A 14,354-nucleotide genomic window follows, 5' to 3' on the forward strand; every position below is an offset into this window, starting at 1 on the left:
AGATGGGACGAACAGATATTTATGCTTTCTCGAGCAGGAACGGGAAAACTGACTCAAAAGAAGAAATTAATAAAACAGCACATTTTGCTTGGATTTCCATACAGAAACAGTGACCACTTAAATATATTCATCATTCTCTTTAAGTAGATCATATTGAAATATAAGGGGGCACGGGTGGCCCAGTCGTCTAAGGCGCCGCGATTCGCCGTGCAGAGTTGCGTCCCTTGGGCATGCCAGAAACCTATGATTGTCGGTTCGAATCATATGCGCGTGGTATGTAATTAATGAATACGTTTTCGGTTCTGATATATTTGGACTTTTAGTAATGATCGCGATAAACAGTCAAGCTCGATGCATGGCGGGTTTGTCTTCTGAAATGCAAAAGGAAGCGCTTACTGGTGCAAGGAGCTTTGCACACGTGAACAATTTTTCTTCACATTGCAACATAAATGAACAGATATTGTCACTGTTCGCCCATAAAGAGTGGTAAGTAGTAGGACAAAATGTAAAATATATTGTCTCTATCAGAACCCATTTAGAAGACAAATGGGGACTCAGATGTCTTATGAAGTTTACTATAGCGAAATGGTTCTAATTTCGATCACCAAAGTATCACCATTTTAATGCGGTAAAGAATAAATTTTGGTTATGTTAAGTTTGAAGGAATGCAGATGTCTTGTTTTTGACAATTGTTGTATATAAGTGAGTTCAATTTTCATATATTGAGTTGTAGCAGTTGGCAAAGTAAATGGGAATAGCTGAAAGTAGACAGCACTTTAAGACATATCCGTTTCTTCCACATTGTTTATGACATAAATTATGCCATGTTCCTCATAAAGAAACACATTCTGTCGATTTGTGAGGTCTTTATTGTATCACATACTCAACACTACTATTCAAGGGTTCATAGTCATAACGACCGCCTCCGTGGTCTAGTGGTAGAGCGTCCGCCCGGAGAGCGGAAGGTCCGGGGTTCGATCCCCGGCCGCGTCATACCAAAAGATGTTAAAAGATGGTACTTGTTGTTACCCTGTCTGGCGCTCAGCATTAAGGGGCTGAAACAAGGACTGGTCGGCTGGGAGTCCGTATACTGTGTCTGAGTAGGGTATTCATGTTAAACTGCGGCATGGTATCTCAGTGAGCTAGCACTATAAATCGGCATCAGTCCGGACTAGGTCAAGCAGCCACACACACGTGCATGCACGTCGCTATATAAGTGCAATAATCTTAGACGCGATGATAAACCTAATTTCACCTCACCTCATATCTTATTATTTCTGATATGATATTTACGATATTGACACTCAGCTAATGATTTCTTCTAATCACTGTGCCTCTGACAATTTTTCTAATTATTCCAAAACACTGAAAAGATCAAAAGAACATCATGAAGAGATAGGATGTATTCAAATAAGTCAAAATAACTGTCATAGCAATCTGTAGTGTTTGTTAAAGGGATCAAAGACTGAAAGATGCACTCATAAAATAATACAGACACTCAGTCAAAGTGTAGTGAACCAAGACTTCAGCTTCATGTGGATCTACTGCAGGATTTGGTACTTTGTATAAAAGATGCAACCCAAATTCAAACAATATGATAATAAATATAATGAAGCACAGCACTTTATTTTACTTCCTTATTTTTTTTCCAAATACATGTGGTGTAGATCAGTCTCAAATTGGACTGGTGTTATCAGATTATAAAAAAAGGATGCGAAAGTAGAAATAGAACGAAACATCACAGACCAAATCAAGGTGGGAAAATTTAACATTCAAGTGTTATGTCAGTTAATTAAGGTGAGTTTCAGTGCGTGTTTTGCTCTATGGTCTCTCTTTGAAATTTTCTCATTAGGTATTTTTACCTGCTTCAGACCTTCAGTGACTACACTTATGTTACACAGGCCAAGGATGATTACACTGGAAATACCACAGGCTTGATATGGCCTTGGATTGTTTTACCAACTTTAAGTAGAATGCACCATGCTATGTTATTTCTGCTTTAACATGTTTAATGAAACATGACATGAACAGGGTGAAGTCAGTGTGTGTGGGTATATGTGTTAACGTGGCCTGGTCGTTGTAGCCTCCACTTGTTGTTTGGAGTTGCGATCCTCAGTTGCCACAGTCTGCAGGACATTCATCCTTATTTTGACCTACTGACAAACATACTCATCAGGTTCTTCCACGCAAAATGGAATGAAATGATACCCCCAAAATATACACAAAAAGTGTATATTTTGAACTAAAAGTAATATTTTTTTATTGACATGGCAGAGGATGACATCTACACATTAACCTGCTTTGAGTTGTTTTGATTACTGACATTATTTGGTCTTGATAGAGAGAAAAAAAAGAGATGGATCTGCACATATTTGTTAATCAAGGAATTAAAATGATAATAGATGGGGTAAGTTGTGTGGGGCATTGTACAAGTTTGTCATGCCTGGATCTGCTGGTTATTGGTTCAAATCCCATCAGGGGGCACAGGTGGCCCAGTCATCTAAGGCGCCGCGATTCGCTGTGCAGAGTTGCTTCCCTTGGGCACGCCAGAAACTTATGATTGTGGGTTCGAATCCCGGTTCGCCCCGATTATGTTTCTAGGTTTGTCAGCACCATACCCGTGCTCGTGGGTTTCACCGAAGTGGTAAAACGTCTGAGACCTGCATCACTTCGGGCTTTCCTCCCACATTAAGCTGTCACGCTGTGATATAACTGGAATACTGTTAAAAGCGGCGTTAAACCCAACTCACTCACTCACTCAAATCCCATCATCACTCTGATTATGGTTCTTGCATGGTGTGGCAGCTCCATGCCGATGCTCTTTGATTTCACCAAAGTGGTAAACATATTTCACCTGTGTCACTTTGACCTTTCCTCATGAGTTGATATGCTGTGAAGTCATTGTAATATCTAGGATGGAGGCCGAATGGTTTCTGATTAGGTTTATTTCATGAGTTACATGAGGCAGCCATGTTCTTTTCTAGAGACCATTTTGATCATGACATCATCATGACATCATCACTCTTTTCGTGACGTCATCAGTCCATGAGTACTATGATGACTATGTTGATACTACAGTCATCACCACTGGATAGTTCTTTATTCGAAATTAATCATGAAACTCGAGGGGCCTGTGTCATTACCCTCATCTTAACTTTTGTAAACTCTAGTCTGTAGATTCAATACTGTGAGGGCTATAAAGTATCATTTTCTGAACCAGTCCTCAATGCTTTAATTTTGCTACAAACTGGAACTGAGTAAAACTGACAGAAAATGTAAACATAGTAAACATTTTGTCTTGTTCAAGCAGGACTAGCTACAAGCTCTGAGAACTAGTGAAATAAGGTTTACACAAGTCCTCTGGACGAATCTTAAAAGAATAGCTTCTAAGACTGATTGTTCAAAATATTATTTCTTAGTTTAGCCTTTGCCTCTGTCTTATGCTTACCGGTATTACTACTCAACATGTTTTGCTAAGTACCAGAACTTTAGGTGGCAAGATACAGTTCCAAGTTGTAGTGGTATCATAACGATGAATTGTTACTGTTATCAACTGTGAAATTAGGCTAAAAGAATAAGTCTTGGTTCTCAGGCACCACCGACTATTATTTTTTTTAGCCTTATCCATGAAACTATACCATTAGGTGCCTGATGTCATTATTAGCATCTTTGTTTTCCATCGACAAACTACTGTCTAGTAGCCATCTTTAGTCAAAGGTGTTGTCCTTAGCAAATGTTGAGTAGTGTTTTAGACCAATTCCCAATGTAGTCTTTTGAAGAGAAATTTTATGATACAATGTTTGAAGGTGAAGGTGAAGTCCTTAAGCCAGTCACATTGTTCAAATACACTTTAGTGCCAAAGTGAATAATCATATTAATCATGATAATGCTGTGCGATCAACAGAATTTTACACATTTAAACATGTGTAGTGATCCATTCTACACGACACATATCTAAGAGAGAATACAAGTTAGAACTAGTGTTAAGTGCATATAGATTAAGTCTTTGTGTATTGTATTGAGTTGTAGCAGTTGGCAAAGTAAATGGGAATAGCTGAAAGTAGACAGCACTTTAAGACATATCCGTTTCTTCCACATTGTTTATGACATAAATTATGCCATGTTCCTCATAAAGAAACACATTCTGTCGATTTGTGAGGTCTTTATTGTATCACATACTCAACACTACTATTCAAGGGTTCATAGTCATAACGACCGCCTCCGTGGTCTAGTGGTAGAGCGTCCGCCCGGAGAGCGGAAGGTCCGGGGTTCGATCCCCGGCCGCGTCATACCAAAAGATGTTAAAAGATGGTACTTGTTGTTACCCTGTCTGGCGCTCAGCATTAAGGGGCTGAAACAAGGACTGGTCGGCTGGGAGTCCGTATACTGTGTCTGAGTAGGGTATTCATGTTAAACTGCGGCATGGTATCTCAGTGAGCTAGCACTATAAATCGGCATCAGTCCGGACTAGGTCAAGCAGCCACACACACGTGCATGCACGTCGCTATATAAGTGCAATAATCTTAGACGCGATGATAAACCTAATTTCACCTCACCTCATATCTTATTATTTCTGATATGATATTTACGATATTGACACTCAGCTAATGATTTCTTCTAATCACTGTGCCTCTGACAATTTTTCTAATTATTCCAAAACACTGAAAAGATCAAAAGAACATCATGAAGAGATAGGATGTATTCAAATAAGTCAAAATAACTGTCATAGCAATCTGTAGTGTTTGTTAAAGGGATCAAAGACTGAAAGATGCACTCATAAAATAATACAGACACTCAGTCAAAGTGTAGTGAACCAAGACTTCAGCTTCATGTGGATCTACTGCAGGATTTGGTACTTTGTATAAAAGATGCAACCCAAATTCAAACAATATGATAATAAATATAATGAAGCACAGCACTTTATTTTACTTCCTTATTTTTTTTCCAAATACATGTGGTGTAGATCAGTCTCAAATTGGACTGGTGTTATCAGATTATAAAAAAAGGATGCGAAAGTAGAAATAGAACGAAACATCACAGACCAAATCAAGGTGGGAAAATTTAACATTCAAGTGTTATGTCAGTTAATTAAGGTGAGTTTCAGTGCGTGTTTTGCTCTATGGTCTCTCTTTGAAATTTTCTCATTAGGTATTTTTACCTGCTTCAGACCTTCAGTGACTACACTTATGTTACACAGGCCAAGGATGATTACACTGGAAATACCACAGGCTTGATATGGCCTTGGATTGTTTTACCAACTTTAAGTAGAATGCACCATGCTATGTTATTTCTGCTTTAACATGTTTAATGAAACATGACATGAACAGGGTGAAGTCAGTGTGTGTGGGTATATGTGTTAACGTGGCCTGGTCGTTGTAGCCTCCACTTGTTGTTTGGAGTTGCGATCCTCAGTTGCCACAGTCTGCAGGACATTCATCCTTATTTTGACCTACTGACAAACATACTCATCAGGTTCTTCCACGCAAAATGGAATGAAATGATACCCCCAAAATATACACAAAAAGTGTATATTTTGAACTAAAAGTAATATTTTTTTATTGACATGGCAGAGGATGACATCTACACATTAACCTGCTTTGAGTTGTTTTGATTACTGACATTATTTGGTCTTGATAGAGAGAAAAAAAAGAGATGGATCTGCACATATTTGTTAATCAAGGAATTAAAATGATAATAGATGGGGTAAGTTGTGTGGGGCATTGTACAAGTTTGTCATGCCTGGATCTGCTGGTTATTGGTTCAAATCCCATCAGGGGGCACAGGTGGCCCAGTCATCTAAGGCGCCGCGATTCGCTGTGCAGAGTTGCTTCCCTTGGGCACGCCAGAAACTTATGATTGTGGGTTCGAATCCCGGTTCGCCCCGATTATGTTTCTAGGTTTGTCAGCACCATACCCGTGCTCGTGGGTTTCACCGAAGTGGTAAAACGTCTGAGACCTGCATCACTTCGGGCTTTCCTCCCACATTAAGCTGTCACGCTGTGATATAACTGGAATACTGTTAAAAGCGGCGTTAAACCCAACTCACTCACTCACTCAAATCCCATCATCACTCTGATTATGGTTCTTGCATGGTGTGGCAGCTCCATGCCGATGCTCTTTGATTTCACCAAAGTGGTAAACATATTTCACCTGTGTCACTTTGACCTTTCCTCATGAGTTGATATGCTGTGAAGTCATTGTAATATCTAGGATGGAGGCCGAATGGTTTCTGATTAGGTTTATTTCATGAGTTACATGAGGCAGCCATGTTCTTTTCTAGAGACCATTTTGATCATGACATCATCATGACATCATCACTCTTTTCGTGACGTCATCAGTCCATGAGTACTATGATGACTATGTTGATACTACAGTCATCACCACTGGATAGTTCTTTATTCGAAATTAATCATGAAACTCGAGGGGCCTGTGTCATTACCCTCATCTTAACTTTTGTAAACTCTAGTCTGTAGATTCAATACTGTGAGGGCTATAAAGTATCATTTTCTGAACCAGTCCTCAATGCTTTAATTTTGCTACAAACTGGAACTGAGTAAAACTGACAGAAAATGTAAACATAGTAAACATTTTGTCTTGTTCAAGCAGGACTAGCTACAAGCTCTGAGAACTAGTGAAATAAGGTTTACACAAGTCCTCTGGACGAATCTTAAAAGAATAGCTTCTAAGACTGATTGTTCAAAATATTATTTCTTAGTTTAGCCTTTGCCTCTGTCTTATGCTTACCGGTATTACTACTCAACATGTTTTGCTAAGTACCAGAACTTTAGGTGGCAAGATACAGTTCCAAGTTGTAGTGGTATCATAACGATGAATTGTTACTGTTATCAACTGTGAAATTAGGCTAAAAGAATAAGTCTTGGTTCTCAGGCACCACCGACTATTATTTTTTTTAGCCTTATCCATGAAACTATACCATTAGGTGCCTGATGTCATTATTAGCATCTTTGTTTTCCATCGACAAACTACTGTCTAGTAGCCATCTTTAGTCAAAGGTGTTGTCCTTAGCAAATGTTGAGTAGTGTTTTAGACCAATTCCCAATGTAGTCTTTTGAAGAGAAATTTTATGATACAATGTTTGAAGGTGAAGGTGAAGTCCTTAAGCCAGTCACATTGTTCAAATACACTTTAGTGCCAAAGTGAATAATCATATTAATCATGATAATGCTGTGCGATCAACAGAATTTTACACATTTAAACATGTGTAGTGATCCATTCTACACGACACATATCTAAGAGAGAATACAAGTTAGAACTAGTGTTAAGTGCATATAGATTAAGTCTTTGTGTACAAATTGTATGATATGTTTTGAGTTGTTTACCATGTTTTCACAAACTTGTATGTTAATGAGCTGATAGGCAAATGCATCGGTGCGATGGGATCATATTTCAAGTGCGAATGTCAACCAGTTCCACTTAAGTCGTCACCTGCACTCTTTGATATGCAGTGTGTCATGCAGGCTTCACTCTGCCATTATTCTCATCATGCCTGTGTAATCATAGACTCAATTAGACACTTGCTGGGAAGCACAGAGGTGTGAGGTCATTGTTTGAACTAGCACGGACCCTATTTCTTTCCCCTGGAGTGCCAGCGATTTATACATAGGATTTTAAAACTGCCTGTTGCCAACACCTTTTTGAAAAAAACTTACTGTTTTTTATTCAAATTCGAAGTTCTTATTTTCTTACCTTCAATGAAATGTAAAGTAATTTCCTCTTTATTGGACCTCTTATCAATAGAATGAAGGTGACCTTTGTAAACCTTAGAATTGGGGGTGCACAAAGTATGTGATCTAGACAACTAGTTGTCAGACTTCATTTTGTGGAAGCCTCAAACAAGCGTATAGTTGACAAAGTCATCTATATCCCCCGCCCATTTTAACACGTTATGGTCCCAAACCAGGTAACTGACCCAACATTTCTCTTAGCCCGTGTCAAAATAGCTGCAATGGAAATTCTAAAATAAACATTTCTAAAACTCCTTAATATCAAATGACACTAGTTCAGTATGCGCTTTATATATAGACATGCAATGTTTGGCAAGGAAATATTTAACAGTTTATTTGTTATACTACTTAAGTAAACCAATCCTATATTAAAACTTAAATCCAACTTGGTGTCATGGAAACATAAACAATAAAAAATTCTAAAAGTGCTATATATCAAAAGGCACCAGTTCAGTTTGTGCCTGGTAGACATGCAAAGTTTTGTAAGAAAAAAATTAAACGTTTTTTGAGTTACGCTCTGGAGAACTGTAGAACCTAAGTCCAACTTATTGCCATGGAAACGTGAAAAATAAAAATTTCTAAAATTCCTAAATAGCAAGAGGCACCAGTCCAGTATGTGTCTGGTAAACATGCACAGTTTTTGTAAGAAATTATTTAACGGTTTTTGAGTTATGCTCCGGAAACAAACTCTACCCTATAGAACCTAAGTCCAACTTGTTGCAATGGAAACGTAAAAAATAAAAATTTATAAAATTCCTAAATAGCATAAGGCACCAGTTCAGTATGTGCCTAGTAAACATGCAAAGTTTTGTAAGAAATTATTTAACGGTTTTTGAGTTACGCTCCGGAAACGAACAGCACCCTTATAGAACCTAAGTCCAACTTGTTGCAATGGAAACGTAAAAAATAAAAATTTATAAAATTTCTAAATAGCAAAAGGCACCAGTTCAGTATGTGCCTAGTAGACATGCAAAGTTTTGTAAGAAAGTATTGAATGGTTTTTGAGTAACGCTCCGGAAACGAACACCACCCTTATAGAACCTAAGTCCAACTTGTTGCCATGGAAACGTAATAAATAAAAATTTATAAAATTCTTAAATAGCAAAAGGCACCAGTTCAGCATGAGTCTGATAGACATGCAAAGTTTCGTAGAGAAATATTTAACGGTTTCTGAGTTATGCTCCGGAAATGATTTCGGGACGCACACACGCACACGCGGACGGAACCGGACGGGATAATAAGAAAGTGTAATCCCACATATAACATGTTACCTTTGACCACTTTCTGAAAGGCATAGTCTGTTCTTTTACATTACTTGTGTTTCTTGTAATTGGAGATGTTAAGTTCCATTTAGGGAATATTCACTTACCATTGCTGCAGACTTAGAGCCAAATACTGACCTGACATGATAATTTCCGTAGAGGGTTCAAAATTTGAAAGTGAGTAACTGTTGGTGTCCATACATTAATACTATAGAATTTGAAGATGGTCCCTGACTCCACCTCATTTTGAGTTGGTTCTATATTGTTGTTTGCTTGTTGAATTAACGTATATGGTGGATATCAGGGTTTGATCAAACTGTCTACATGTACAGAGCGTGGTAGGGATGTCTTTGTGATTTCTCTGTTTTAGATATATTGTACGGGACTGTTAGTATTTGGTCTGTGTTTGGTAAGTGTTATAAGTGCATGAGACACAAATGTACTCCAACATGTTTGCTTACGTTTAAATCTCCCTTAGCTACACCCTGATTTCTAATATGTTGTGTTTCCCATACAATATATTTTTGAGTTAATCATACTAATTATTATAAGGACTTTATTAACCGAATCCTCTTTTTAAAGGAAGATTCACATTCAGTGTTCTAAATAATTTTAAAACCCAGCAAGACAGTCAGGCAGGTGACCCATAAGTGTTGCCTGCCCATCTTCAGAGTTACCTGGCGAATTCAGGCATTATGAATATTGAAAAATCACAAAATCTAAGAGACAAATCATGTCTTGATTCAGTTGAAATAATTCAAACAATTACTTGAGAATCTACGAGGAGTTATAATAAAACTGAATACATAAGTAGTCTTAAAATCTTCCGCAGACAGTTGGGCAGATAGAGGAAAATGTCGTGCAGCTACGGGCAGGTGGGCAGGTTTTATTTCAGACACTGTTCACATTAAGAAGAAAGGTCACTTGTTGACATCAACCCAAGTAAATGAGTCTCCATGTCAGTACATAAATGTGCAATTTGTAGTCAGTTCACCAAGTCTTGATTCCAGCTGGTGTTGGTGACTGGGTGTCTGGGTGTCCTTCTAACATATATGCAACATAAGTAAATAAGTTGTGTCCTGCAGGTGTGCCAAAACCCGTGAAGATCCGGGGTAGAATAGGTCTTCAACATCCCATGCTTGCCGTAAATGGCGACTATGCTTGTCGTAAGAAGCGACTAACAGGATCAGGCGGTGAGGCTTGCTGACAGGGTTGATGCATGTCATCATATCCCAGTTGAGTGGATCAATGCTCATGATGTCAATCACTGGATTGTCTGGTCCAGACTCCATTATTTACAGCCCGCCTTTGTATAGCTGGAATATTGCAGAGTGAGGCGTTAGACAACAAATTAACAGACAGGTGTGCCAAGATCAGCTGATAGTTGGTTCGTATCTCTGATTCACACTGATTACAATCCTGGGTCTGTTTCACTCGAGTATATGAGCTATCTTGCACTAGTTGACTTTTTGGCTTTTCTGCCATGTTATACTATCACACTGTGATATGACTGACATCCTGGTCATTATTTCCTAAGTGATTGTTGAACAACTCTGACGAATATTGCTGAAAGTAGCTTAAACTCACTCACTCATTCACTTTAGCGTTATGGTTTGTAAAACAGAGCTTTGTGTCTAACCTATCAGGGACCGCCTCTGTTGTCTAGTGGTAGAGTGGAAGGTCCGGGGTTTGATCCCCGGCTGCGTTATACCAAAAGACGTTAAAAGATGGGACTTGTTGTTACCGTGGCGCTCGGCATTAAGGGGCTAAAGCAAGGACTGGTCAGCTCGGAGTCAGTATACTGTGTCTGAGTGGGGTAATCATGTTAAACTGCGGCATGGTATCTCAGTGGGCAAGCACATAAAATCGGCATCAGTCCGGACAAGTACAAGCAGCCACACAAACACACACACGTACATGCACGTCGCTATATAAGTGCAATAAACTTGGACGCGACGTTAAACCCCATTTCGACTCACCTCACCTAACCTAGCAGGCCATTGGTCATCCGTAGGTGGGTATTTTTGTTGACTGGGATTCCTGCCCCGATGTCTCTTCTGTCAGGCTCACATGGCTTACCTATCACAGAAGACTGGTTGTATGGAAACACAAACAGTAGAGATTACTGTGCTAATCCACAGATAATCTTAGGATTAGATATGGATCATGCTCTCCCGATCAGGTGATTCTGTCAGTCAGTCTTATATGATTGCCAGTTGGTTATGTGGTGGAGACTGTCACCTTCATTTCTGTTGAAAATGTCAGGAATATAATATATATATACACAATGGTTATACAAAGACATTTTGTTTGTGTGGTGCTGAGACTGTAACAGGGTTTTACCTTGACTTACAAAAGTGGAGGTCCAGGAGACCACCAATAACTTATTTTAAGGGTCCTTGCAGGCAATATGAGGGTCCTGTAAAGTAATGAAATGGTGTAGTGTACTGTACATTTAGATAATTACTTAAGTCTAGAGCCTGGAATGAATCAATGATATTGTGGACAGTGGTATTGATTGATGGATGAAATGACAGACTCCCACAACTGCTCTTGATGCACTGTAGGTACAATGAATTTTATTGTATATCCCTCGGGGTGTGGTATATTCTTTTTCTGTGTCAAATCTCAACATTTGTGCGTACTGGATGCACATTTGTGCATCGTGTAAAACCCTGCTGTTATTATAGTACACAGAATCAGTGCGTGAAATAGCCGTCTGGCTGCTAGCCCAAGCTAGCATAAATTCAGTTGAGCTAAAGATTCTGAAATGTCTCAAGCACGACAAGTTTAATCAATCACAGGCTTTACAAATTTTGAATACCCTTGACAATAAAATGTCGCATATTTAAGCCAGTGGAATTTTAAAAAATTGGGTAGTAACTTTCAGGGCTAGTTATTTTTTAAGACTATTTTACCATGTTGACACACTGATCAGAAGTGCGGACAGTTTATACATGGTAGCCCAGCTGCAGTACCCTTGTAGACATGTAACTAGTTGTGACTAGACTGGGATCTATTTGTATTAATCAAGTGGACAGGATTCCTTCTGAACTAGTCTGAAAACCATTACATAGATTTTGTGTGCCGAAGTAAGATAAGAACACCAAATCTTTAAGCCTATTCAAATAATGACAGGATTGTTCAGAAACTACTGTTTTTATAGTCTTCTTTCAATGTCTTTCTTCATAGAATCAATCAAAAGATATTTTTGTCTGTATTATTTTCACATTCTTAGTTTGGAAAGGAGGTGGTATTTTGTTGTCATCACCATGATCACCTTTCATGGTAGTTGATACTATTTCTTGTAAATTTACAATGTTCTGAACAGGTATTTCTCTACAAGTGAATTCTTGTGGAGAACCTGCTGTTATGATAACTATTAAAACTTATTCCAGGTTTTGATATGCTTACCATTTTAATTTTCAAAATTTGTTTTTATTTGTAATTTTTCGTAGATATTTCGTGATGTTGCCCACCATACGTAATCACTTTACACTACACAAGTCAACCAAGATTGATTCTGGTAACTAGACTGACCCTTCATTTCACACTGAACTTTTTAAGTCATACATGTTTATTTCAAATATAAAGTGTCTTTGTTTTACATGCCCATCAATATTTAACACATTACCTAAAACCAAAATCTAGTGGTAGAGCGTCCGCCTGGAGAGCGGAAGGTCCGGGGTTCGATCCCCGACCATGTCATACCAAAAGATGTTAAAAGATGGTACTTGTTGTTACCCTGTCTGGCGTTTGGCATTAAGGGGCTAAAACAAGGACTGGTCGGCTCGGAGTCAGTATACTGTGTCTGAGTGAACAACTCTGACGAATATTGCTGAAAGTAGCTTAAACTCACTCACTCATTCACTTTAGCGTTATGGTTTGTAAAACAGAGCTTTGTGTCTAACCTATCAGGAACTGCCTCTGTTGTCTAGTGGTAGAGTGGAAGGTCCGGGGTTTGATCCCCGGCTGCGTTATACCAAAAGACGTTAAAAGATGGGACTTGTTGTTACCGTGGCGCTCGGCATTAAGGGGCTAAAGCAAGGACTGGTCAGCTCGGAGTCAGTATACTGTGTCTGAGTGGGGTAATCATGTTAAACTGCGGCATGGTATCTCGGTGAGCTAGCACTATAAATCGGCATCAGTCCGGACAAGTACAAGCAGCCACACAAACACACACACGTACATGCACGTCGCTATATAAGTGCAATAATCTTGGACGCGACGTTAAACCCCATTTCACCTCACCTCACCTAAAACCAAAGTATTGTAGGGGATGGGGGAAATACTAGTGTCACGATTTTAGAAGAACTACCTCTTTGCCATCGTGGTAACACAAACATTAGGACAATCAAGTCTTCAATAATGTCCGCCGTACAAAAACAACATTCAACTAATGTCTGCTGTGATATGATCAAACAGTAATCACTCATGACAGAAGGCTTGTAATGTATCTGTATTGGGAGTTATTGAGCGAGATAAACCCGGGTGTCAGTGGTATTGATCTTGGTAATACCATTGGGGTGGAAGATGGATCAGCTCATCTATAGCTGTCTCTGTTGTCAACCCAGAGGGAGGGGGGTCGATTGGTGTAATGGTGGAATATTTGGATGTACACGAGAATGAGAAGTCAAAGACAGCGATCACAACAACTTGCCTACTAACACCTATGTATGTTTTCTTGAAAACGACAATTTTGTCAATCTGGCAGCATATATACTTCTACAAATTATTATATTACACATTAAATGGCAATGCCTTTTAGGTAATTATGTTATTGGCTTGCTGTTATGGATAAAACATGTCAGTAAAACATCTCAGTCTCAATAAAATTGTTGATAACCAAGGTTTAGGTGGGAACTCGCACGTGACATTCTTCTTTGGCCTGTTATTGCTGTGTAGTTGACTGTTGCCATTTTTTGGTAATCTCAATTATTTCCGCTGGTTAGATTCTATGTTACTTCCAGCAGTTATATGGTCTTAGTTCAATTGGTCAATGGGGCTATCAGCAGCTCATGGAACTAAGAACAGGTGAAGATAGGGGTCAGAAGAGGTCTTCAGCAACCCATGCTTGCTGTAAAAGGCGACTTTGCTTGTCGTAAGGAGCGACTAATGGGGTCGGGTGGTCAGGCTCGCTGACTTGGTTGATGCATGTCATCGTATCCCAATTGCGTGAATCGATGCTCATGATATCAATCACTGTATTGTCTGGTCCAGACTCAATAATTTACAGACTGCCGACATATAGCTGGAACATTGCCGAGTGCGGCGTTAAACAAAAACCAAACAAACTAGCGGGATCGTGTGGTCAGGCTTGCTGTCTTGGTTGATGCGTGTCATCGTA

General features: G+C 39.1%; 1 protein-coding gene across 1 annotated transcript in view; it reads left to right on the forward strand.

Moving 5' to 3' along the window:
• The first annotated feature begins 343 nt into the window (after positions 1 to 343).
• Positions 344 to 14,354, forward strand: part of LOC124138498 (probable tRNA(His) guanylyltransferase) — a 38,186-nt gene continuing 24,175 nt past the window's right edge. Inside the window, exon 1 of the mRNA XM_046505188.2 lies at positions 344 to 486. The gene's annotated coding sequence lies outside the window, so the exon portion shown is untranslated. The remainder of the gene's footprint in view (positions 487 to 14,354) is intronic.

The sequence above is a fragment of the Haliotis rufescens genome, unplaced genomic scaffold, assembly GCF_023055435.1.
Source record: "Haliotis rufescens isolate VD_foot unplaced genomic scaffold, xgHalRufe1.0.p SCAF_97, whole genome shotgun sequence".
In the NCBI taxonomy this organism is placed as follows: Eukaryota; Metazoa; Mollusca; class Gastropoda; order Lepetellida; family Haliotidae; genus Haliotis; species Haliotis rufescens.